Raw genomic sequence first — 15,907 nt, 5'->3', positions numbered from 1 at the left:
GATATTTATTTTGAATATCTAATGTTACTGTAGTTGGTTTTTGTCCGTATATTCCGATCACAGTAAACCCTGCATATGAAGAACCTAGTTATCTTTTCAAGCTAGCCTACCAGGTTCAAATTTAAATGGTGCATATAGAGGCATTAGGCTTCTAGCTTCTTATCTGAATATACAAAGATGGAGGAGGAGGCAATTCTTTTGGAAAACCGTAATGACGCCAAAAAGGGTAATGTTCAAAAGCTGTTAAAGTTGTTATAGAAAAATAATATTGTGTTATGTTTGTTTCAGCTTTGTTATGTTGGGACACTTGTTAGTAATTTTGTCCTGGATACCTTATGTCAAATGACTATTATTTTTCAAACATTTTTTCAACTTATATTTTTGTTATTTTGTAAACTGAATTGTTTAATTAAATGATTTGTCAATAACGTCTTTTCCTTGGTGTTTCTAAATTACTCTACTTTCTCCAGTATTAACCCCTGAAGTAGGTGGATTTTAAACGGCCATTTTGTAAAAACAGGGGGGAGGGGGTTGAAATCATCCCTTTAGTTACCCAATTAGTAGGGGGAAATAACAAAATAGGGAGTAAAAATTGACTCCCATTTTGAGGGTGAATTGTACTCTTTTAATGGAGTAACTACAAGCAACCTAGTAAATTACTCCACTTAGCTACCCCCTAAAGTGGGTAAAATCTACTCCCCTGAGAGAGTAGGAAAAAAAGGAGTAAAAAATAACTCCATTTTGAGGGTAAATTGTACTCCTTTAATGGAGTAATAGCAAGCAACCTAGTAAATCACTCCCTTTAGTTACTCCCCTACAGGGGTAAAATCTACTCCCTTGAGAGAGTAGAAAAAAGGGAGTAAAAAATTACTCCAAAAAGGGAGTCATTTTGTACCTCGGTTTTTTACTCCCCTTTTGGAGTTGAAACTACTCTCTGAAACTAACAGTGCGGTATTCCCAGGCGGTCACCCGTCCAAGTACTAACCGTGCCCTACTGAGCTTAACTACGGTGATCGGACGAGAACCGGTGCTTTCTCAGTGGTATGGCCGTAGACGACAGAACTGTGTAAGAAATAGATTTTATATAACAGTCCTGTGAGTACTTCGGTAACAAAAAGGAAATGCCTACAGCACACGGTATTTCCAGGCGGTCACCCGTCCAAGTACTAACCGTGCCCTAATGAGCTTAACAACTACGGTAATCGGACGGGAACCGGTGCTTTCTCAGTGGTATGGCCGTAGACGACAGAACTGTGTAAGAAATAGATTTTATATAACAGTCCTGTGAGTACTTCGGTAACAAAAAGGAAATGCCTACAGCACACGGTATTCCGAAGCGGTCACCCATCCAAGTACTTACCGCGCCCTACTGAGCTTAACTTCGGTGATCGGACGAGAACCGGTGCTTTCTCAGTGGTATGGCCGTAGACGACAGAACTGTTTAAGATCTATCTATTATATAACAGTCCTGTGAGTACCACGATAACAAAAAGAAAATGCCTACAGCACACGGTATTCTCAGGCGGTCACCCATCCAAGTACTAACCGTGCCCTAATGAGCTTAACTACGGTGATCGGACGAGAACCGGTGCTTTCTCAGTGGTATGGCCGTAGACGACAGAACTGTGTAAGAAATAGATTTTATATAACAGTCCTGTGAGTACTTTGGTAAGAAAAAGGAAATGCCTACAGCACACGGTATTCCGAAGCGGTCACCCATCCAAGTACTTACCGCGCCCTACTGAGCTTAACTTCGGTGATCGGACGAGAACCGGTGCTTTCTAAGTGGTATGGCCGTAGACGATAGAACTGTGTAAGATCTATCTATTATATAACAGTCCTGTGAGTACTTCGATGACAAAAAGGAAATGCCTACAGCACACGGTATTCCCAGGCGGTCACCCATCCAAGTACTAACCGCGCCCTACTGAGCTTAACTTCGGTGATCGGACGAGAACCGTTGCTTTCTAAGTGGTATGGCCGTAGACGATAGAACTGTGTAAGATCTATCTATTATATAACAGTCCTGTGAGTACTTCGATGACAAAAAGGAAATGCCTACAGCACACGGTATTCCGAAGCGGTCACCCATCCAAGTACTTACCGTGCCCTACTGAGCTTAACTTCGGTGATGGGACGAGAACCGGTGCTTTCTAAGTGGTATGGCCGTAGACGATAGAACTGTGTAAGATCTATCTATTATATAACAGTCCTGTGAGTACTTCGATGACAAAAAGGAAATGCCTACAGCACACGGTATTCCCAGGCGGTCACCCATCCAAGTACTAACCGCGCCCTACTGAGCTTAAATTCGGTGATATGACAAGAACCGGTGCTTTCTCAGTGGTATGGTCGTAGACGACAGAACTGTTTAAGATCTATCTATTATATAACAGTCCTGTGAGTACCTCGATAACAAAAAGGAAATGCCTACAGCACACGGTATTCCCAGGCGGTCACCCATCCAAGTACTAAAAGTGCCCTACTGAGCTTAACTACGGTGATCGGACGAGAACCGGTGCTTTCTCAGTGGTATGGCCGTAGACGACAGAACTGTGTAAGAAATAGATTTTATATAACAGTCCTGTGAGTACTTCGGTAACAAAAAGGAAATGCCTACAGCACACGGTATTCCGAAGCGGTCACCCATCCAAGTACTTACCGCGCCCTACTGAGCTTAACTTCGGTGATGGGACGAGAACCGGTGCTTTCTAAGTGGTATGGCCGTAGACGATAGAACTGTGTAAGAAATATATATTATATAACAGTCCTGTGAGTACTTCGATGACAAAAAGGAAATGGCTACAGCACACGGTATTCCGAAGCGGTCACCCATCCAAGTACTTACCGCGCCCTACTGAGCTTAACTTCGGTGATCGGACGAGAACCGGTGCTTTCTAAGTGGTATGGCCGTAGACGATAGAACTGTGTAAGATCTATCTATTATATAACAGTCCTGTGAGTACTTCGATGACAAAAAGGAAATGCCTACAGCACACGGTATTCCCAGGCGGTCACCCATCCAAGTACTAACCACGCCCTACTGAGCTTAAATTCGGTGATCGGACGAGAACCGGTGCTTTCTCAGTGGTATGGCCGTAGACGATAGAACTGTTTAAGATCTATCTATTATATAACAGTCCTGTGAGTACCTCGATAACAAAAAGGAAATGCCTACAGCACACGGGATTCCCAGGAGGTCACCAATCCAAGTACTAGCCGTGCCCTACTGAGCTTAACTACGGTGATCGGACGAGAACCGGTGCTTTCTCAGTGGTATGGCCGTAGACGACAGAACTGTATAAGAAATAGATTTGATATAACAGTCTTGTGAGTACTTTGGTAACAAAAAGGAAATGCCTACAGCACACGGTATTCCGAAGCGGTCACCCATCCAAGTACTTACCGCGCCCTACTGAGCTTAACTTCGGTGATCGGACGAGAACCGGTGCTTTCTCAGTGGTATGGCCGTAGACGATAGAACTGTGTAAGGTCTATCTATTATATAACAGTCCTGTGAGTACATCGATAAGAAAAAGGAAATGCCTACAGCACACGGTATTTCCAGGCGGTCACCCGTCCAAGTACTAACCGTGCCCTAATGAGCTTAACAACTACGGTAATCGGACGGGAACCGGTGCTTTCTCAGTGGTATGGCCGTAGACGACAGAACTGTGTAAGAAATAGATTTTATATAACAGTCCTGTGAGTACTTCGGTAACAAAAAGGAAATGCCTACAGCACACGGTATTCCGAAGCGGTCACCCATCCAAGTACTTACCGCGCCCTACTGAGCTTAACTTCGGTGATCGGACGAGAACCGGTGCTTTCTCAGTGGTATGGCCGTAGACGACAGAACTGTTTAAGATCTATCTATTATATAACAGTCCTGTGAGTACCACGATAACAAAAAGAAAATGCCTACAGCACACGGTATTCTCAGGCGGTCACCCATCCAAGTACTAACCGTGCCCTAATGAGCTTAACTACGGTGATCGGACGAGAACCGGTGCTTTCTCAGTAGTATGGCCGTAGACGACAGAACTGTGTAAGAAATAGATTTTATATAACAGTCCTGTGAGTACTTTGGAAAGAAAAAGGAAATGCCTACAGCACACGGTATTCCGAAGCGGTCACCCATCCAAGTACTTACCGCGCCCTACTGAGCTTAACTTCGGTGATCGGACGAGAACCGGTGCTTTCTAAGTGGTATGGCCGTAGACGATAGAACTGTGTAAGATCTATCTATTATATAACAGTCCTGTGAGTACTTCGATGACAAAAAGGAAATGCCTACAGCACACGGTATTCCCAGGCGGTCACCCATCCAAGTACTAACCGCGCCCTACTGAGCTTAACTTCGGTGATCGGACGAGAACCGTTGCTTTCTAAGTGGTATGGCCGTAGACGATAGAACTGTGTAAGATCTATCTATTATATAACAGTCCTGTGAGTACTTCGATGACAAAAAGGAAATGCCTACAGCACACGGTATTCCGAAGCGGTCACCCATCCAAGTACTTACCGTGCCCTACTGAGCTTAACTTCGGTGATGGGACAAGAACCGGTGCTTTCTAAGTGGTATGGCCGTAGACGATAGAACTGTGTAAGATCTATCTATTATATAACAGTCCTGTGAGTACTTCGATGACAAAAAGGAAATGCCTACAGCACACGGTATTCCCAGGCGGTCACCCATCCAAGTACTAACCGCGCCCTACTGAGCTTAAATTCGGTGATATGACAAGAACCGGTGCTTTCTCAGTGGTATGGTCGTAGACGACAGAACTGTTTAAGATCTATCTATTATATAACAGTCCTGTGAGTACCTCGATAACAAAAAGGAAATGCCTACAGCACACGGTATTCCCAGGCGGTCACCCATCCAAGTACTAACCGTGCCCTACTGAGCTTAACTACGGTGATCGGACGAGAACCGGTGCTTTCTCAGTGGTATGGCCGTAGACGACAGAACTGTGTAAGAAATAGATTTTATATAACAGTCCTGTGAGCACTTTTGTAACAAAAAGGAAATGCCTACAGCACACGGTATTCCGAAGCGGTCACCCATCCAAGTACTTACCGCGCCCTACTGAGCTTAACTTCGGTGATGGGACGAGAACCGGTGATTTCTAAGTGGTATGGCCGTAGACGATAGAACTGTGTAAGAAATATATATTATATAACAGTCCTGTGAGTACTTCGATGACAAAAAGGAAATGGCTACAGCACACGGTATTCCGAAGCGGTCACCCATCCAAGTACTTACCGCGCCCTACTGAGCTTAACTTCGGTGATCGGACGAGAACCGGTGCTTTCTAAGTGGTATGGCCGTAGACGATAGAACTGTGTAAGATCTATCTATTATATAACAGTCCTGTGAGTACTTCGATGACAAAAAGGAAATGCCTACAGCACACGGTATTCCCAGGCGGTCACCCATCCAAGTACTAACCACGCCCTACTGAGCTTAAATTCGGTGATCGGACGAGAACCGGTGCTTTCTCAGTGGTATGGCCGTAGACGATAGAACTGTTTAAGATCTATCTATTATATAACAGTCCTGTGAGTACCTCGATAACAAAAAGGAAATGCCTACAGCACACGGGATTCCCAGGAGGTCACCAATCCAAGTACTAGCCGTGCCCTACTGAGCTTAACTACGGTGATCGGACGAGAACCGGTGCTTTCTCAGTGGTATGGCCGTAGACGACAGAACTGTATAAGAAATAGATTTGATATAACAGTCTTGTGAGTACTTCGGTAACAAAAAGGAAATGCCTACAGCACACGGTATTCCGAAGCGGTCACCCATCCAAGTACTTACCGCGCCCTACTGAGCTTAACTTCGGTGATCGGACGAGAACCGGTGCTTTCTCAGTGGTATGGCCGTAGACGATAGAACTGTGTAAGGTCTATCTATTATATAACAGTCCTGTGAGTACATCGATAAGAAAAAGGAAATGCGTACAGCACACGGTATTCCCAGGCGGTCACCCGTCCAAGTACTAACCGTGCCCTACTGAGCTTAACTACGGTGATCGGACGAGAACCGGTGCTTTCTCAGTGGTATGGCCGTAGACGACAGAACTGTGTAAGAAATAGATTTTATATAACAGTCCTGTGAGTACTTCGGTAACAAAAAGGAAATGCCTACAGCACACGGTATTCCGAAGCGGTCACCCATCCAAGTACTTACCGCGCCCTACTGAGCTTAACTTCGGTGATCGGACGAGAACCGGTGCTTTCTCAGTGGTATGGCCGTAGACGACAGAACTGTTTAAGATCTATCTATTATATAACAGTCCTGTGAGTACCACGATAACAAAAAGAAAATGCCTACAGCACACGGTATTCTCAGGCGGTCACCCATCCAAGTACTAACCGTGCCCTAATGAGCTTAACTACGGTGATCGGACGAGAACCGGTGCTTTCTCAGTGGTATGGCCGTAGACGACAGAACTGTGTAAGAAATAGATTTTATATAACAGTCCTGTGAGTACTTTGGTAAGAAAAAGGAAATGCCTACAGCACACGGTATTCCCAGGCGGTCACCCATCCAAGTACTAACCGCGCCCTACTGAGCTTAACTTCGGTGATCGGACGAGAACCGGTGCTTTCTCAGTGGTATGGCCGTAGACGACAGAACTGTCTGTGTAAGAAATATATATTATATAACAGTCCTGTGAGTACTTCGATGACAAAAAGGAAATGCCTACAGCACACTGTATTCCCAGGCGGTCACCCATCCAAGTACTAACCGCGCCCTACTGAGCTTAACTTCGGTGATCGGACGAGAACCGGTGCTTTCTCAGTGGTATGGCCGTAGACGACAGAACTGTCTGTGTAAGAAATATATATTATATAACAGTCCTGTGAGTACTTCGATGACAAAAAGGAAATGCCTACAGCACACGGTATTCCCAGGCGGTCACCCATCCAAGTACTAACCGCGCCCTACTGAGCTTAACTTCGGTGATCGGACGAGAACCGGTGCTTTCTCAGTGGTATGGACGTAGACGACAGAACTGTGTAAGAAATATATATTATATAACAGCCTGTGAGTACTTCGATGACAAAAAGGAAATGCCTACAGCACACGGTATTCCTAAGCGGTCACCCATCCAAGTACTTACCGTGCCCTACTGAGCTTAACTTCGGTGATGCGACGAGAACCGGTGCTTTCTAAGTGGTATGGCCGTAGACGATAGAACTGTGTAAGATCTATCTATTATATAACAGTCCTGTGAGTACTTCGATGACAAAAAGGAAATGCCTACAGCACACGGTATTCCCAGGCGGTCACCCATCCAAGTACTAACCGCGCCCTACTGAGCTTAAATTCGGTGATCGGACGAGAACCGGTGCTTTCTCAGTGGTATGGTCGTAGACGACAGAACTGTTTAAGATCTATCTATTATATAACAGTCCTGTGAGTACCTCGATAACAAAAAGGATATGGCTACAGCACACGGTATTCCCAGGCGGTCACCCATCCAAGTACTAACCGTGCCCTACTGAGCTTAACTACGGTGATCGGACGAGAACCGGTGCTTTCTCAGTGGTATGGCCGTAGACGACAGAACTGTGTAAGAAATAGATTTTATATAACAGTCCTGTGAGCACTTTGGTAACAAAAAGGAAATGCCTACAGCACACGGTATTCCGAAGCGGTCACTCATCCAAGTACTTACCGCGCCCTACTGAGCTTAACTTCGGTGATCGGACGAGAACCGGTGCTTTCTAAGTGGTATGGCCGTAGACGATAGAACTGTGTAAGATCTATCTATTATATAACAGTCCTGTGAGTACTTCGATGACAAAAAGGAAATGCCTACAGCACACGGTATTCCCAGGCGGTTACCCATCCAAGTACTAACCGCGCCCTACTGAGCTTAACTTTGGTGATCGGACGAGAACCGTTGCTTTCTAAGTGGTATGGCCGTAGACGATAGAACTGTGTAAGATCTATCTATTATATAACAGTCCTGTGAGTACTTCGATGACAAAAAGGAAATGCCTACAGCACACGGTATTCCGAAGCGGTCACCCATCCAAGTACTTACCGTGCCCTACTGAGCTTAACTTCGGTGATGGGACGAGAACCGGTGCTTTCTAAGTGGTATGGCCGTAGACGATAGAACTGTGTAAGATCTATCTATTATATAACAGTCCTGTGAGTACTTCGATGACAAAAAGGAAATGCCTACAGCACACGGTATTCCCAGGCGGTCACCCATCCAAGTACTAACCGCGCCCTACTGAGCTTAAATTCGGTGATCTGACGACAACCGGTGCTTTCTCAATGGTATGGTCGTAGACGACAGAACTGTTTAAGATCTATCTATTATATAACAGTCCTGTGAGTACCTCGATAACAAAAAGGAAATGCCTACAGCACACGGTATTCCCAGGCGGTCACCCATCCAAGTACTAACCGTGCCCTAATGAGCTTAACTACGGTGATCGGACGAGAACCGGTGCTTTCTCAGTGGTATGGCCGTAGACGACAGAACTGTGTAAGAAATAGATTTTATATAACAGTCCTGTGAGCACTTTTGTAACAAAAAGGAAATGCCTACAGCACACGGTATTCCGAAGCGGTCACCCATCCAAGTACTTACCGCGCCCTACTGAGCTTAACTTCGGTGATGGGACGAGAACCGGTGCTTTCTAAGTGGTATGGCCGTAGACGATAGAACTGTGTAAGAAATATATATTATATAACAGTCCTGTGAGTACTTCGATGACAAAAAGGAAATGCCTACAGCACACGGTATTCCGAAGCGGTCACCCATCCAAGTACTTACCGCGCCCTACTGAGCTTAACTTCGGTGATCGGACGAGAACCGGTGCTTTCTAAGTGGTATGGCCGTAGACGATAGAACTGTGTAAGATCTATCTATTATATAACAGTCCTGTAAGTACTTCGATGACAAAAAGGAAATGCCTACAGCACACGGTATTCCCAGGCGGTCACCCATCCAAGTACTAACCACGCCCTACTGAGCTTAAATTCGGTGATCGGACGAGAACCGGTGCTTTCTCAGTGGTATGGTCGTAGACGACAGAACTGTTTAAGATCTATCTATTATATAACAGTCCTGTTAGTACTTCGATGACAAAAAGGAAATGCCTACAGCACACGGTATTCCCAGGCGGTCACCCATCCAAGTACTAACCGCGCCCTACTGAGCTTAACTTCGGTGATCGGACGAGAACCGGTGCTTTCTCAGTGGTATGGCCGTAGACGATAGAATTGTTCAAGATCTATCTATTATATAACAGTCCTGTGAGTACCTCGATAACAAAAAGGAAATGCCTACAGCACACGGTATTCCCAGGCGGTCACCAATCCAAGTACTAGCCGTGCCCTACTGAGCTTAACTACGGTAATCGGACGAGAACCGGTGCTTTCTCAGTGGTATGGCCGTAGACGACAGAACTGTATAAGAAATAGATTTGATATAACAGTCCTGTGAGTACTTCGGTAACAAAAAGGAAATGCCTACAGCACACGGTATTCCGAAGCGGTCACCCATCCAAGTACTTACCGCGCCCTACTGAGCTTAACTTCGGTGATCGGACGAGAACCGGTGCCTTCTCAGTGGTATGGCCGTAGACGATAGAACTGTGTAAGGTCTATCTATTATATAACAGTCCTGTGAGTACATCGATAAGAAAAAGGAAATGGCTACAGCACACGGTATTCCCAGGCGGTCACCCGTCCAAGTACTAACCGTGCCCTACTGAGCTTAACTACGGTGATCGGACGAGAACCGGTGCTTTCTCAGTGGTATGGCCGTAGACGACAGAACTGTGTAAGAAATAGATTTTATATAACAGTCCTGTGAGTACTTCGGTAACAAAAAGGAAATGCCTACAGCACACGGTATTTCCAGGCGGTCACCCGTCCAAGTACTAACCGTGCCCTAATGAGCTTAACAACTACGGTAATCGGACGGGAACCGGTGCTTTCTCAGTGGTATGGCCGTAGACGACAGAACTGTGTAAGAAATAGATTTTATATAACAGTCCTGTGAGTACTTCGGTAACAAAAAGGAAATGCCTACAGCACACGGTATTCCGAAGCGGTCACCCATCCAAGTACTTACCGCGCCCTACTGAGCTTAACTTCGGTGATCGGACGAGAACCGGTGCTTTCTCAGTGGTATGGCCGTAGACGACAGAACTGTTTAAGATCTATCTATTATATAACAGTCCTGTGAGTACCACGATAACAAAAAGAAAATGCCTACAGCACACGGTATTCTCAGGCGGTCACCCATCCAAGTACTAACCGTGCCCTAATGAGCTTAACTACGGTGATCGGACGAGAACCGGTGCTTTCTCAGTGGTATGGCCGTAGACGACAGAACTGTGTAAGAAATAGATTTTATATAACAGCCTGTGAGTACTTCGATGTCAAAAAGGAAATGCCTACAGCACACGGTATTCCTAAGCGGTCACCCATCCAAGTATTTACCGTGCCCTACTGAGCTTAACTTCGGTGATGCGACGAGAACCGGTGCTTTCTAAGTGGTATGGCCGTAGACGATAGAACTGTGTAAGATCTATCTATTATATAACAGTCCTGTGAGTACTTCGATGACAAAAAGGAAATGCCTACAGCACACGGTATTCCCAGGCGGTCACCCATCCAAGTACTAACCGCGCCCTACTGAGCTTAATTTCGGTGATCGGACGAGAACCGGTGCTTTCTCAGTGGTATGGTCGTAGACGACAGAACTGTTTAAGATCTATCTATTATATAACAGTCCTGTGAGTACCTCGATAACAAAAAGGAAATGCCTACAGCACACGGTATTCCCAGGCGGTCACCCATCCAAGTACTAACCGTGCCCTACTGAGCTTAACTACGGTGATCGGACGAGAACCGATGCTTTCTCAGTGGTATGGCCGTAGACGACAGAACTGTGTAAGAAATAGATTTTATATAACAGTCCTGTGAGCACTTTGGTAACAAAAAGGAAATGCCTACAGCACACGGTATTCCGAAGCGGTCACTCATCCAAGTACTTACCGCGCCCTACTGAGCTTAACTTCGGTGATCGGACGAGAACCGGTGCTTTCTAAGTGGTATGGCCGTAGACGATAGAACTGTGTAAGATCTATCTATTATATAACAGTCCTGTGAGTACTTCGATGACAAAAAGGAAATGCCTACAGCACACGGTATTCCCAGGCGGTCACCCATCCAAGTACTAACCGCGCCCTACTGAGCTTAACTTCGGTGATCGGACGAGAACCGTTGCTTTCTAAGTGGTATGGCCGTAGACGATAGAACTGTGTAAGATCTATCTATTATATAACAGTCCTGTGAGTACTTCGATGACAAAAAGGAAATGCCTACAGCACACGGTATTCCGAAGCGGTCACCCATCCAAGTACTTACCGTGCCCTACTGAGCTTAACTTCGGTGATGGGACGAGAACCGGTGCTTTCTAAGTGGTATGGCCGTAGACGATAGAACTGTGTAACATCTATCTATTATATAACAGTCCTGTGAGTACTTCGATGACAAAAAGGAAATGCCTACAGCACACGGTATTCCCAGGCGGTCACCCATCCAAGTACTAACCGCGCCCTACTGAGCTTAAATTCGGTGATCTGACGAGAACCGGTGCTTTCTCAGTGGTATGGTCGTAGACGACAGAACTGTTTAAGATCTATCTATTATATAACAGTCCTGTGAGTACCTCGATAACAAAAAGGAAATGCCTACAGCACACTGTATTCCCAGGCGGTCACCCATCCAAGTACTAACCGTGCCCTACTGAGCTTAACTACGGTGATCGGACGAGAACCGGTGCTTTCTCAGTGGTATGGCCGTAGACGACAGAACTGTGTAAGAAATAGATTTTATATAACAGTCCTGTGAGCACTTTTGTAACAAAAAGGAAATGCCTACAGCACACGGTATTCCGAAGCGGTCACCCATCCAAGTACTTACCGCGCCCTACTGAGCTTAACTTTGGTGATGGGACGAGAACCGGTGCTTTCTAAGTGGTATGGCCGTAGACGATAGAACTGTGTAAGAAATATATATTATATAACAGTCCTGTGAGTACTTCGATGACAAAAAGGAAATGCCTACAGCACACGGTATTCCGAAGCGGTCACCCATCCAAGTACTTACCGCGCCCTACTGAGCTTAACTTCGGTGATCGGACGAGAACCGGTGCTTTCTAAGTGGTATGGCCGTAGACGATAGAACTGTGTAAGATCTATCTATTATATAACAGTCCTGTAAGTACTTCGATGACAAAAAGGAAATGCCTACAGCACACGGTATTCCCAGGCGGTCACCCATCCAAGTACTAACCACGCCCTACTGAGCTTAAATTCGGTGATCGGACGAGAACCGGTGCTTTCTCAGTGGTATGGTCGTAGACGACAGAACTGTTTAAGATCTATCTATTATATAACAGTCCTGTTAGTACTTCGATGACAAAAAGGAAATACCTACAGCACACGGTATTCCCAGGCGGTCACCCATCCAAGTACTAACCGCGCCCTACTGAGCTTAACTTCGGTGATCGGACGAGAACCGGTGCTTTCTCAGTGGTATGGCCGTAGACGATAGAATTGTTTAAGATCTATCTATTATATAACAGTCCTGTGAGTACCTCGATAACAAAAAGGAAATGCCTACAGCACACGGTATTCCCAGGCGGTCACCAATCCAAGTACTAGCCGTGCCCTACTGAGCTTAACTACGGTAATCGGACGAGAACCGGTGCTTTCTCAGTGGTATGGCCGTAGACGACAGAACTGTATAAGAAATAGATTTGATATAACAGTCCTGTGAGTACTTCGGTAACAAAAAGGAAATGCCTACAGCACACGGTATTCCGAAGCGGTCACCCATCCAAGTACTTACCGCGCCCTACTGAGCTTAACTTCGGTGATCGGACGAGAACCGGTGCCTTCTCAGTGGTATGGCCGTAGACGATAGAACTGTGTAAGGTCTATCTATTATATAACAGTCCTGTGAGTACATCGATAAGAAAAAGGAAATGCGTACAGCACACGGTATTCCCAGGCGGTCACCCGTCCAAGTACTAACCGTGCCCTACTGAGCTTAACTACGGTGATCGGACGAGAACCGGTGCTTTCTCAGTGGTATGGCCGTAGACGACAGAACTGTGTAAGAAATAGATTTTATATAACAGTCCTGTGAGTACTTCGGTAACAAAAAGGAAATGCCTACAGCACACGGTATTTCCAGGCGGTCACCCGTCCAAGTACTAACCGTGCCCTAATGAGCTTAACAACTACGGTAATCGGACGGGAACCGGTGCTTTCTCAGTGGTATGGCCGTAGACGACAGAACTGTGTAAGAAATAGATTTTATATAACAGTCCTGTGAGTACTTCGGTAACAAAAAGGAAATGCCTACAGCACACGGTATTCCGAAGCGGTCACCCATCCAAGTACTTACCGCGCCCTACTGAGCTTAACTTCGGTGATCGGACGAGAACCGGTGCTTTCTCAGTGGTATGGCCGTAGACGACAGAACTGTTTAAGATCTATCTATTATATAACAGTCCTGTGAGTACCACGATAACAAAAAGAAAATGCCTACAGCACACGGTATTCTCAGGCGGTCACCCATCCAAGTACTAACCGTGCCCTAATGAGCTTAACTACTGTGATCGGACGAGAACCGGTGCTTTCTCAGTGGTATGGCCGTAGACGACAGAACTGTGTAAGAAATAGATTTTATATAACAGTCCTGTGAGTACTTTGGTAAGAAAAAGGAAATGCCTACAGCACACGGTATTCCGAAGCGGTCACCCATCCAAGTACTTACCGCGCCCTACTGAGCTTAACTTCGGTGATCGGACGAGAACCGGTGCTTTCTAAGTGGTATGGCCGTAGACGATAGAACTGTGTAAGATCTATCTATTATATAACAGTCCTGTGAGTACTTCGATGACAAAAAGGAAATGCCTACAGCACACGGTATTCCCAGGCGGTCACCCATCCAAGTACTAACCGCGCCCTACTGAGCTTAACTTCGGTGATCGGACGAGAACCGTTGCTTTCTAAGTGGTATGGCCGTAGACGATAGAACTGTGTAAGATCTATCTATTATATAACAGTCCTGTGAGTACTTCGATGACAAAAAGGAAATGCCTACAGCACACGGTATTCCGAAGCGGTCACCCATCCAAGTACTTACCGTGCCCTACTGAGCTTAACTTCGGTGATGGGACGAGAACCGGTGCTTTCTAAGTGGTATGGCCGTAGACGATAGAACTGTGTAAGATCTATCTATCTATTATATAACAGTCCTGTGAGTACTTCGATGACAAAAAGGAAATGCCTACAGCACACGGTATTCCCAGGCGGTCACCCATCCAAGTACTAACCGCGCCCTACTGAGCTTAAATTCGGTGATCTGACGAGAACCGGTGCTTTCTCAGTGGTATGGTCGTAGACGACAGAACTGTTTAAGATCTATCTATTATATAACAGTCCTGTGAGTACCTCGATAACAAAAAGGAAATGCCTACAGCACACGGTATTCCCAGGCGGTCACCCATCCAAGTACTAACCGTGCCCTACTGAGCTTAACTACGGTGATCGGACGAGAACCGGTGCTTTCTCAGTGGTATGGCCGTAGACGACAGAACTGTGTAAGAAATAGATTTTATATAACAGTCCTGTGAGCACTTTTGTAACAAAAAGGAAATGCCTACAGCACACGGTATTCCGAAGCGGTCACCCATCCAAGTACTTACCGCGCCCTACTGAGCTTAACTTCGGTGATGGGACGAGAACCGGTGCTTTCTAAGTGGTATGGCCGTAGACGATAGAACTGTGTAAGAAATATATATTATATAACAGTCCTGTGAGTACTTCGATGACAAAAAGGAAATGGCTACAGCACACGGTATTCCGAAGCGGTCACCCATCCAAGTACTTACCGCGCCCTACTGAGCTTAACTTCGGTGATCGGACGAGAACCGGTGCTTTCTAAGTGGTATGGCCGTAGACGATAGAACTGTGTAAGAAATAGATTTTATATAACAGTCCTGTGAGTACTTCGGTAACAAAAAGGAAATGCCTACAGCACACGGTATTTCCAGGCGGTCACCCGTCCAAGTACTAACCGTGCCCTAATGAGCTTAACTACGGTAATCGGACGGGAACCGGTGCTTTCTCAGTGGTATGGCCGTAGACGACAGAACTGTGTAAGAAATAGATTTTATATAACAGTCCTGTGAGTACTTCGGTAACAAAAAGGAAATGCCTACAGCACACGGTATTCCGAAGCGGTCACCCATCCAAGTACTTACCGCGCCCTACTGAGCTTAACTTCGGTGATCGGACGAGAACCGGTGCCTTCTCAGTGGTATGGCCGTAGACGATAGAACTGTGTAAGGTCTATCTATTATATAACAGTCCTGTGAGTACATCGATAAGAAAAAGGAAATGCGTACAGCACACGCACTGTTAGTTTCAGGGAGTTATTTTTACTCCACTCAGGGAGTAAAAACTACTCTTTGCGGTGGAGTACTTTTAAAGGAGTAATTTGAACTCCTTTATTGGAGTAAAAACTACTCCACTGAGGAGTAATTTTTTTGTTTACTCCCTTAACGGAGTAAGTTTTACTCTGCTGAGAATTAGTATCGAATGTTTATTAAAAAAAGAGTAATTTTCACTCTTGTTGGTCAAATAATGGAGTAAAAAGTACTCTTTTCTGGGAGTAATTTTAGCAGAGTGAAAACTACTCCAACTATCTGAAGTGAAAAGAGTTATTTTTACTCCAGATGGTCAAGAAATGGAGTAAAAAAGTACTCCTTTTAGGGGGTAGGTTTTGAAGAGTAAAAACTACTCCAGCCATCTCGTGTTGAAAGAGTAGTTTTTACTCCAG

The 15,907-nt window shown here is 45.5% G+C and overlaps 66 non-coding genes and 12 pseudogenes across 66 annotated transcripts; all 78 read right to left on the bottom strand.

Annotated features, from left to right (window-relative positions):
- Window positions 1-938: 938 nt before the first annotated feature.
- On the bottom strand, window positions 939-1,055 carry LOC125567010 (annotated as a pseudogene).
- Window positions 1,056-1,122: 67 nt separating this feature from the next.
- On the bottom strand, window positions 1,123-1,244 carry LOC125566869 (annotated as a pseudogene).
- A 67-nt stretch (window positions 1,245-1,311) lies between these two features.
- LOC125564392 lies at window positions 1,312-1,430 on the bottom strand. Its single transcript, XR_007309411.1, has one exon. It is a non-coding gene; the product is annotated as a 5S ribosomal RNA (ribosomal RNA).
- A 67-nt stretch (window positions 1,431-1,497) lies between these two features.
- Window positions 1,498-1,616, bottom strand: LOC125564718. The gene has a single exon (XR_007309737.1). It is a non-coding gene; the product is annotated as a 5S ribosomal RNA (ribosomal RNA).
- Window positions 1,617-1,683: 67 nt separating this feature from the next.
- LOC125565501 lies at window positions 1,684-1,802 on the bottom strand. Its single transcript, XR_007310515.1, has one exon. It is a non-coding gene; the product is annotated as a 5S ribosomal RNA (ribosomal RNA).
- Window positions 1,803-1,869: 67 nt separating this feature from the next.
- Window positions 1,870-1,988, bottom strand: LOC125565129. Its single transcript, XR_007310146.1, has one exon. It is a non-coding gene; the product is annotated as a 5S ribosomal RNA (ribosomal RNA).
- A 67-nt stretch (window positions 1,989-2,055) lies between these two features.
- Window positions 2,056-2,174, bottom strand: LOC125566429. Its single transcript, XR_007311437.1, has one exon. It is a non-coding gene; the product is annotated as a 5S ribosomal RNA (ribosomal RNA).
- A 67-nt stretch (window positions 2,175-2,241) lies between these two features.
- Window positions 2,242-2,360, bottom strand: LOC125566606 (annotated as a pseudogene).
- A 67-nt stretch (window positions 2,361-2,427) lies between these two features.
- LOC125565318 lies at window positions 2,428-2,546 on the bottom strand. Its single transcript, XR_007310332.1, has one exon. It is a non-coding gene; the product is annotated as a 5S ribosomal RNA (ribosomal RNA).
- A 67-nt stretch (window positions 2,547-2,613) lies between these two features.
- LOC125566485 lies at window positions 2,614-2,732 on the bottom strand. Its single transcript, XR_007311494.1, has one exon. It is a non-coding gene; the product is annotated as a 5S ribosomal RNA (ribosomal RNA).
- Window positions 2,733-2,799: 67 nt separating this feature from the next.
- On the bottom strand, window positions 2,800-2,918 carry LOC125565821. Its single transcript, XR_007310830.1, has one exon. It is a non-coding gene; the product is annotated as a 5S ribosomal RNA (ribosomal RNA).
- Window positions 2,919-2,985: 67 nt separating this feature from the next.
- LOC125564180 lies at window positions 2,986-3,104 on the bottom strand. The gene has a single exon (XR_007309200.1). It is a non-coding gene; the product is annotated as a 5S ribosomal RNA (ribosomal RNA).
- Window positions 3,105-3,171: 67 nt separating this feature from the next.
- Window positions 3,172-3,290, bottom strand: LOC125565051. Its single transcript, XR_007310069.1, has one exon. It is a non-coding gene; the product is annotated as a 5S ribosomal RNA (ribosomal RNA).
- Window positions 3,291-3,357: 67 nt separating this feature from the next.
- Window positions 3,358-3,476, bottom strand: LOC125564391. The gene has a single exon (XR_007309410.1). It is a non-coding gene; the product is annotated as a 5S ribosomal RNA (ribosomal RNA).
- A 67-nt stretch (window positions 3,477-3,543) lies between these two features.
- Window positions 3,544-3,665, bottom strand: LOC125566868 (annotated as a pseudogene).
- Window positions 3,666-3,732: 67 nt separating this feature from the next.
- On the bottom strand, window positions 3,733-3,851 carry LOC125564390. Its single transcript, XR_007309409.1, has one exon. It is a non-coding gene; the product is annotated as a 5S ribosomal RNA (ribosomal RNA).
- Window positions 3,852-3,918: 67 nt separating this feature from the next.
- On the bottom strand, window positions 3,919-4,037 carry LOC125565345. Its single transcript, XR_007310359.1, has one exon. It is a non-coding gene; the product is annotated as a 5S ribosomal RNA (ribosomal RNA).
- A 67-nt stretch (window positions 4,038-4,104) lies between these two features.
- Window positions 4,105-4,223, bottom strand: LOC125565500. The gene has a single exon (XR_007310514.1). It is a non-coding gene; the product is annotated as a 5S ribosomal RNA (ribosomal RNA).
- A 67-nt stretch (window positions 4,224-4,290) lies between these two features.
- Window positions 4,291-4,409, bottom strand: LOC125565127. Its single transcript, XR_007310144.1, has one exon. It is a non-coding gene; the product is annotated as a 5S ribosomal RNA (ribosomal RNA).
- Window positions 4,410-4,476: 67 nt separating this feature from the next.
- Window positions 4,477-4,595, bottom strand: LOC125566715 (annotated as a pseudogene).
- A 67-nt stretch (window positions 4,596-4,662) lies between these two features.
- LOC125566605 lies at window positions 4,663-4,781 on the bottom strand (annotated as a pseudogene).
- Window positions 4,782-4,848: 67 nt separating this feature from the next.
- Window positions 4,849-4,967, bottom strand: LOC125563334. The gene has a single exon (XR_007308353.1). It is a non-coding gene; the product is annotated as a 5S ribosomal RNA (ribosomal RNA).
- Window positions 4,968-5,034: 67 nt separating this feature from the next.
- Window positions 5,035-5,153, bottom strand: LOC125566592 (annotated as a pseudogene).
- Window positions 5,154-5,220: 67 nt separating this feature from the next.
- On the bottom strand, window positions 5,221-5,339 carry LOC125565820. The gene has a single exon (XR_007310829.1). It is a non-coding gene; the product is annotated as a 5S ribosomal RNA (ribosomal RNA).
- Window positions 5,340-5,406: 67 nt separating this feature from the next.
- LOC125564178 lies at window positions 5,407-5,525 on the bottom strand. Its single transcript, XR_007309198.1, has one exon. It is a non-coding gene; the product is annotated as a 5S ribosomal RNA (ribosomal RNA).
- Window positions 5,526-5,592: 67 nt separating this feature from the next.
- On the bottom strand, window positions 5,593-5,711 carry LOC125565049. The gene has a single exon (XR_007310067.1). It is a non-coding gene; the product is annotated as a 5S ribosomal RNA (ribosomal RNA).
- Window positions 5,712-5,778: 67 nt separating this feature from the next.
- On the bottom strand, window positions 5,779-5,897 carry LOC125564389. The gene has a single exon (XR_007309408.1). It is a non-coding gene; the product is annotated as a 5S ribosomal RNA (ribosomal RNA).
- A 67-nt stretch (window positions 5,898-5,964) lies between these two features.
- On the bottom strand, window positions 5,965-6,083 carry LOC125565180. Its single transcript, XR_007310196.1, has one exon. It is a non-coding gene; the product is annotated as a 5S ribosomal RNA (ribosomal RNA).
- A 67-nt stretch (window positions 6,084-6,150) lies between these two features.
- LOC125564388 lies at window positions 6,151-6,269 on the bottom strand. Its single transcript, XR_007309407.1, has one exon. It is a non-coding gene; the product is annotated as a 5S ribosomal RNA (ribosomal RNA).
- Window positions 6,270-6,336: 67 nt separating this feature from the next.
- On the bottom strand, window positions 6,337-6,455 carry LOC125564716. Its single transcript, XR_007309735.1, has one exon. It is a non-coding gene; the product is annotated as a 5S ribosomal RNA (ribosomal RNA).
- A 67-nt stretch (window positions 6,456-6,522) lies between these two features.
- Window positions 6,523-6,641, bottom strand: LOC125564673. Its single transcript, XR_007309692.1, has one exon. It is a non-coding gene; the product is annotated as a 5S ribosomal RNA (ribosomal RNA).
- A 71-nt stretch (window positions 6,642-6,712) lies between these two features.
- On the bottom strand, window positions 6,713-6,831 carry LOC125564607. Its single transcript, XR_007309626.1, has one exon. It is a non-coding gene; the product is annotated as a 5S ribosomal RNA (ribosomal RNA).
- Window positions 6,832-6,902: 71 nt separating this feature from the next.
- Window positions 6,903-7,021, bottom strand: LOC125564170. The gene has a single exon (XR_007309190.1). It is a non-coding gene; the product is annotated as a 5S ribosomal RNA (ribosomal RNA).
- Window positions 7,022-7,087: 66 nt separating this feature from the next.
- LOC125566543 lies at window positions 7,088-7,206 on the bottom strand. The gene has a single exon (XR_007311552.1). It is a non-coding gene; the product is annotated as a 5S ribosomal RNA (ribosomal RNA).
- Window positions 7,207-7,273: 67 nt separating this feature from the next.
- Window positions 7,274-7,392, bottom strand: LOC125565225. The gene has a single exon (XR_007310240.1). It is a non-coding gene; the product is annotated as a 5S ribosomal RNA (ribosomal RNA).
- A 67-nt stretch (window positions 7,393-7,459) lies between these two features.
- On the bottom strand, window positions 7,460-7,578 carry LOC125563596. Its single transcript, XR_007308615.1, has one exon. It is a non-coding gene; the product is annotated as a 5S ribosomal RNA (ribosomal RNA).
- A 67-nt stretch (window positions 7,579-7,645) lies between these two features.
- Window positions 7,646-7,764, bottom strand: LOC125566236. The gene has a single exon (XR_007311243.1). It is a non-coding gene; the product is annotated as a 5S ribosomal RNA (ribosomal RNA).
- Window positions 7,765-7,831: 67 nt separating this feature from the next.
- On the bottom strand, window positions 7,832-7,950 carry LOC125566094. The gene has a single exon (XR_007311101.1). It is a non-coding gene; the product is annotated as a 5S ribosomal RNA (ribosomal RNA).
- Window positions 7,951-8,017: 67 nt separating this feature from the next.
- On the bottom strand, window positions 8,018-8,136 carry LOC125566428. Its single transcript, XR_007311436.1, has one exon. It is a non-coding gene; the product is annotated as a 5S ribosomal RNA (ribosomal RNA).
- Window positions 8,137-8,203: 67 nt separating this feature from the next.
- On the bottom strand, window positions 8,204-8,322 carry LOC125566556 (annotated as a pseudogene).
- A 67-nt stretch (window positions 8,323-8,389) lies between these two features.
- On the bottom strand, window positions 8,390-8,508 carry LOC125564610. Its single transcript, XR_007309629.1, has one exon. It is a non-coding gene; the product is annotated as a 5S ribosomal RNA (ribosomal RNA).
- Window positions 8,509-8,575: 67 nt separating this feature from the next.
- On the bottom strand, window positions 8,576-8,694 carry LOC125566484. Its single transcript, XR_007311493.1, has one exon. It is a non-coding gene; the product is annotated as a 5S ribosomal RNA (ribosomal RNA).
- A 67-nt stretch (window positions 8,695-8,761) lies between these two features.
- Window positions 8,762-8,880, bottom strand: LOC125565499. Its single transcript, XR_007310513.1, has one exon. It is a non-coding gene; the product is annotated as a 5S ribosomal RNA (ribosomal RNA).
- Window positions 8,881-8,947: 67 nt separating this feature from the next.
- On the bottom strand, window positions 8,948-9,066 carry LOC125564967. The gene has a single exon (XR_007309985.1). It is a non-coding gene; the product is annotated as a 5S ribosomal RNA (ribosomal RNA).
- A 67-nt stretch (window positions 9,067-9,133) lies between these two features.
- On the bottom strand, window positions 9,134-9,252 carry LOC125564662. Its single transcript, XR_007309681.1, has one exon. It is a non-coding gene; the product is annotated as a 5S ribosomal RNA (ribosomal RNA).
- Window positions 9,253-9,319: 67 nt separating this feature from the next.
- Window positions 9,320-9,438, bottom strand: LOC125565897. Its single transcript, XR_007310906.1, has one exon. It is a non-coding gene; the product is annotated as a 5S ribosomal RNA (ribosomal RNA).
- A 67-nt stretch (window positions 9,439-9,505) lies between these two features.
- Window positions 9,506-9,624, bottom strand: LOC125564892. The gene has a single exon (XR_007309910.1). It is a non-coding gene; the product is annotated as a 5S ribosomal RNA (ribosomal RNA).
- A 67-nt stretch (window positions 9,625-9,691) lies between these two features.
- On the bottom strand, window positions 9,692-9,810 carry LOC125564583. Its single transcript, XR_007309602.1, has one exon. It is a non-coding gene; the product is annotated as a 5S ribosomal RNA (ribosomal RNA).
- A 67-nt stretch (window positions 9,811-9,877) lies between these two features.
- LOC125566867 lies at window positions 9,878-9,999 on the bottom strand (annotated as a pseudogene).
- Window positions 10,000-10,066: 67 nt separating this feature from the next.
- On the bottom strand, window positions 10,067-10,185 carry LOC125564387. Its single transcript, XR_007309406.1, has one exon. It is a non-coding gene; the product is annotated as a 5S ribosomal RNA (ribosomal RNA).
- A 67-nt stretch (window positions 10,186-10,252) lies between these two features.
- LOC125564715 lies at window positions 10,253-10,371 on the bottom strand. Its single transcript, XR_007309734.1, has one exon. It is a non-coding gene; the product is annotated as a 5S ribosomal RNA (ribosomal RNA).
- Window positions 10,372-10,437: 66 nt separating this feature from the next.
- On the bottom strand, window positions 10,438-10,556 carry LOC125566769 (annotated as a pseudogene).
- Window positions 10,557-10,623: 67 nt separating this feature from the next.
- Window positions 10,624-10,742, bottom strand: LOC125564955. Its single transcript, XR_007309973.1, has one exon. It is a non-coding gene; the product is annotated as a 5S ribosomal RNA (ribosomal RNA).
- Window positions 10,743-10,809: 67 nt separating this feature from the next.
- On the bottom strand, window positions 10,810-10,928 carry LOC125564182. The gene has a single exon (XR_007309202.1). It is a non-coding gene; the product is annotated as a 5S ribosomal RNA (ribosomal RNA).
- A 67-nt stretch (window positions 10,929-10,995) lies between these two features.
- LOC125566235 lies at window positions 10,996-11,114 on the bottom strand. The gene has a single exon (XR_007311242.1). It is a non-coding gene; the product is annotated as a 5S ribosomal RNA (ribosomal RNA).
- Window positions 11,115-11,181: 67 nt separating this feature from the next.
- On the bottom strand, window positions 11,182-11,300 carry LOC125565126. Its single transcript, XR_007310143.1, has one exon. It is a non-coding gene; the product is annotated as a 5S ribosomal RNA (ribosomal RNA).
- Window positions 11,301-11,367: 67 nt separating this feature from the next.
- Window positions 11,368-11,486, bottom strand: LOC125566427. Its single transcript, XR_007311435.1, has one exon. It is a non-coding gene; the product is annotated as a 5S ribosomal RNA (ribosomal RNA).
- Window positions 11,487-11,553: 67 nt separating this feature from the next.
- On the bottom strand, window positions 11,554-11,672 carry LOC125565332. Its single transcript, XR_007310346.1, has one exon. It is a non-coding gene; the product is annotated as a 5S ribosomal RNA (ribosomal RNA).
- Window positions 11,673-11,739: 67 nt separating this feature from the next.
- Window positions 11,740-11,858, bottom strand: LOC125564767. Its single transcript, XR_007309787.1, has one exon. It is a non-coding gene; the product is annotated as a 5S ribosomal RNA (ribosomal RNA).
- Window positions 11,859-11,925: 67 nt separating this feature from the next.
- LOC125566615 lies at window positions 11,926-12,044 on the bottom strand (annotated as a pseudogene).
- A 67-nt stretch (window positions 12,045-12,111) lies between these two features.
- Window positions 12,112-12,230, bottom strand: LOC125565498. Its single transcript, XR_007310512.1, has one exon. It is a non-coding gene; the product is annotated as a 5S ribosomal RNA (ribosomal RNA).
- A 67-nt stretch (window positions 12,231-12,297) lies between these two features.
- On the bottom strand, window positions 12,298-12,416 carry LOC125564966. Its single transcript, XR_007309984.1, has one exon. It is a non-coding gene; the product is annotated as a 5S ribosomal RNA (ribosomal RNA).
- A 67-nt stretch (window positions 12,417-12,483) lies between these two features.
- On the bottom strand, window positions 12,484-12,602 carry LOC125563528. Its single transcript, XR_007308547.1, has one exon. It is a non-coding gene; the product is annotated as a 5S ribosomal RNA (ribosomal RNA).
- A 67-nt stretch (window positions 12,603-12,669) lies between these two features.
- Window positions 12,670-12,788, bottom strand: LOC125565896. The gene has a single exon (XR_007310905.1). It is a non-coding gene; the product is annotated as a 5S ribosomal RNA (ribosomal RNA).
- A 67-nt stretch (window positions 12,789-12,855) lies between these two features.
- Window positions 12,856-12,974, bottom strand: LOC125564891. The gene has a single exon (XR_007309909.1). It is a non-coding gene; the product is annotated as a 5S ribosomal RNA (ribosomal RNA).
- A 67-nt stretch (window positions 12,975-13,041) lies between these two features.
- Window positions 13,042-13,160, bottom strand: LOC125565178. Its single transcript, XR_007310194.1, has one exon. It is a non-coding gene; the product is annotated as a 5S ribosomal RNA (ribosomal RNA).
- Window positions 13,161-13,227: 67 nt separating this feature from the next.
- Window positions 13,228-13,349, bottom strand: LOC125566865 (annotated as a pseudogene).
- A 67-nt stretch (window positions 13,350-13,416) lies between these two features.
- LOC125564386 lies at window positions 13,417-13,535 on the bottom strand. The gene has a single exon (XR_007309405.1). It is a non-coding gene; the product is annotated as a 5S ribosomal RNA (ribosomal RNA).
- A 67-nt stretch (window positions 13,536-13,602) lies between these two features.
- On the bottom strand, window positions 13,603-13,721 carry LOC125565887. The gene has a single exon (XR_007310896.1). It is a non-coding gene; the product is annotated as a 5S ribosomal RNA (ribosomal RNA).
- Window positions 13,722-13,788: 67 nt separating this feature from the next.
- LOC125565496 lies at window positions 13,789-13,907 on the bottom strand. The gene has a single exon (XR_007310510.1). It is a non-coding gene; the product is annotated as a 5S ribosomal RNA (ribosomal RNA).
- A 67-nt stretch (window positions 13,908-13,974) lies between these two features.
- On the bottom strand, window positions 13,975-14,093 carry LOC125565125. The gene has a single exon (XR_007310142.1). It is a non-coding gene; the product is annotated as a 5S ribosomal RNA (ribosomal RNA).
- A 67-nt stretch (window positions 14,094-14,160) lies between these two features.
- On the bottom strand, window positions 14,161-14,279 carry LOC125566426. Its single transcript, XR_007311434.1, has one exon. It is a non-coding gene; the product is annotated as a 5S ribosomal RNA (ribosomal RNA).
- Window positions 14,280-14,350: 71 nt separating this feature from the next.
- Window positions 14,351-14,469, bottom strand: LOC125565330. Its single transcript, XR_007310344.1, has one exon. It is a non-coding gene; the product is annotated as a 5S ribosomal RNA (ribosomal RNA).
- Window positions 14,470-14,536: 67 nt separating this feature from the next.
- LOC125563332 lies at window positions 14,537-14,655 on the bottom strand. The gene has a single exon (XR_007308351.1). It is a non-coding gene; the product is annotated as a 5S ribosomal RNA (ribosomal RNA).
- Window positions 14,656-14,722: 67 nt separating this feature from the next.
- Window positions 14,723-14,841, bottom strand: LOC125566483. The gene has a single exon (XR_007311492.1). It is a non-coding gene; the product is annotated as a 5S ribosomal RNA (ribosomal RNA).
- Window positions 14,842-14,908: 67 nt separating this feature from the next.
- LOC125565819 lies at window positions 14,909-15,027 on the bottom strand. The gene has a single exon (XR_007310828.1). It is a non-coding gene; the product is annotated as a 5S ribosomal RNA (ribosomal RNA).
- A 67-nt stretch (window positions 15,028-15,094) lies between these two features.
- LOC125566220 lies at window positions 15,095-15,213 on the bottom strand. The gene has a single exon (XR_007311227.1). It is a non-coding gene; the product is annotated as a 5S ribosomal RNA (ribosomal RNA).
- Window positions 15,214-15,280: 67 nt separating this feature from the next.
- On the bottom strand, window positions 15,281-15,399 carry LOC125564890. The gene has a single exon (XR_007309908.1). It is a non-coding gene; the product is annotated as a 5S ribosomal RNA (ribosomal RNA).
- Between the last annotated feature and the right edge of the window lie 508 nt (window positions 15,400-15,907).

Source organism: Nematostella vectensis, chromosome 5 (genome assembly GCF_932526225.1).
Source record: "Nematostella vectensis chromosome 5, jaNemVect1.1, whole genome shotgun sequence".
In the NCBI taxonomy this organism is placed as follows: Eukaryota; Metazoa; Cnidaria; class Anthozoa; order Actiniaria; family Edwardsiidae; genus Nematostella; species Nematostella vectensis.
This window is presented reverse-complemented; position numbering and strand designations above follow the sequence as displayed.